Here is a 2500-nt window from a genome sequence, read left to right on the forward strand (position 1 = left end):
ACCGTGAGTAGTACTAACTTTCTAACATTGCATATGGTGTAAAACCTTTTGATTCTTTGCCAGTGCAAATCACTTTTTTTATGTCTGAATTTGCATTTCTGAGTCTGCATTTCAGTGTTGTCTAGTGCAGTTTATCTCAAACCCCCAGCTCTGCAGGGTATGCCATGCTACGTTCCCTGCTCCAACGCGCGTGATTTAACCCGCCAGGACTGAACGGGCTGTGTTTGAGCGAGGAAGCCACTAAACCGCGTGGTGCACGGGACACTTCAGGACCCGGGCGGGGAATCGGCAGCCCAGCGCGATGTAGCACTATATCCGGAACATAATCACCCCTGGTGGCTGCCAGGGGCCCGTGGCGGGGGGGGGGGGGACAGAAAGAGCAGCTACTGCTCCCCGAGCGACCGTGGCCCAGAGCTCCGAGCAGCCGGCCGGCGGCAACGCTGACGCTGGCGGGGGCCTTAAATAGCCGCCGCACACTCCGACCGGAGCACGCCGGGGCGTGGCGGGTCGGAACCTCTCGGGCGCGGCCGCTGCGGGCCCGTGCCAAAACCTCTCGTCTGCACAGACGGCCAGAACACCGGACGGTTTATTCTTTCATCACTGGGCCAATGTGAATAAGGCCTTTTTTTCTCTCTTTTTTTTTTTGGGTGAATACATTTCTTAAAATTGGTTCCAAAAGCACTAATTGCTCTCAGTAAGTAGTAAGTGGTTGAGATTATGCTATTTGAGACACGCTCTAGTGGTTTTGCTATTTGCATGCTACAAACTTGCAGGGCATCTGTCATGTTTGCTGGCAGTGCAGCAGTATAAGAGTAGATCAGGTTGGATCAGAAGCAGACTAAACAAGCAGGCCGCGTCCTCTTTCATTTTGTTTTAGACTTTATTTTCTTCTCCAGGAATGCAGAGAGACGCTCCCCTGTTGCAGAGGGTGGACTTGCATGTGACATCACGTTATGGTGACACCTGACCTCAGACTGCAAGGCGTCTCCCGCTGCTGTTCCGGCATTGTGCAGCTGGCAGTAGTGTTATCTCAACGCCTTTCAGGCAGGTGACACGTGCCCCGTCAGTAAATTGGAAGGGTAAGAGGTGGGGGCGTTTAAACTGCGCTTCCCACACCGCAGTACAAGCTGAGGGTTGCCAGGTATGCGTGTGAAGAACTCCTCGGGAAAGGGATTCGCTTTAGGCGGCTTCCAGGTGAATGTAAGATTATTGCTGCCAATAAAAATAACGTGAATGAATGCAGAGGGTAAGAAGACGTGAAGAATGGAGTGAGAACGAGACAATGGGGTTATAAAGGTCAACCATTCTAACAAGCCTTGCCCTGTGAGACAGGACTGAGACACTTGGCAGGTGATAAACTGGAGTGAGTTTAATGTACTTATTGTATTTTGGAGAAAGTAAGCAGGTATAATTCATTATTACATTAAGGTGCACAGGACAGACTTGAAGCAATTCTGATAAGTTTAATATTACAATGACTTGACGAGGTACTCTGAGCCTGATACCCTGAGGAGATTAATAAATGTGGCCTCAGATTTTCCTCAGAAAATCTTCCATGTAACTCTGTTCACACAGAGTGCCTAACTGCAGTGGATCTTGATTTTTCTTGGTTTATACAAAGCAATTGTTGTTTGTAGCCATGCCAATCACCAATAACCATCAAAAATAATTAATTACCATCTTCCTGGACTGTTGGCTTTTTAGTGAGTTTAGCTCCACCCATAATTGGCCGGCCCTGATTCAGCCAATCAGAATACTTTGATTAGTCAAGCTCTGCATGTTCAGTCAGGGTTAGAATTGAACTCCACAGGAACACACATCTCCAGGTAGAGTCTCCATGGCCACCGGGGTGCAGAATTGAAATGAGTACAGCTGGGGTCTTCCAGCAGGCTGCTCCAGTGAGGAGGAGGAGGCAGTAAGCCCACGCGGCGTGAGCACGGCCTCCCGGAGAGGCCGGCCTGCGCTGGGCCAGCCGGAGGGAAAGCAAGCAGTGCTCTGGATTACAGGAGGCCTTTCATTATGAGACCGGCTGCCTTTTTGGGTCAGAGGTTGTGTGCAGAGGGCAGACTGAGCGATGTGAGAAGGAACGATGTGCACTGCAGGGAAACGGCGGGATGGATGAGGGACTAGCTTCGGCTTGTTATGTGGGAAATTTACCTTTCAAGTCGGAAATTTCCTTTCTGTTTGGGAATTTGCTCCTGAGTAGGAGGGTGCACATGATTTAGGAGAGATTTTTGGTTTGGATTTACATGTTGTTGCTTTCTCTGGGATGAAAAGTGTTAAAAGACAATTGGTGCGAGTCTTCACCTAGCCTCTACGTGTGACCTGCATGTGAAGTGTGTGGAGTTCCACTGATGAGAGCTTGCGAGATCACGAGCACTGTTAATTGTCTGAGACAGCATGCAGGTCTGATACTGTGTGGCGTATGCGTATGTGCAGTGTGTGTGTGTGTGTGTGTGCACGTACAGTAGGTGTATGTTCTCTTACGTAATGTGTGTGA

This window comes from Electrophorus electricus, chromosome 8 (assembly GCF_041902795.1).
Source record: "Electrophorus electricus isolate QZ-2024a chromosome 8, ASM4190279v1, whole genome shotgun sequence".
Taxonomy (NCBI): domain Eukaryota; kingdom Metazoa; phylum Chordata; class Actinopteri; order Gymnotiformes; family Gymnotidae; genus Electrophorus; species Electrophorus electricus.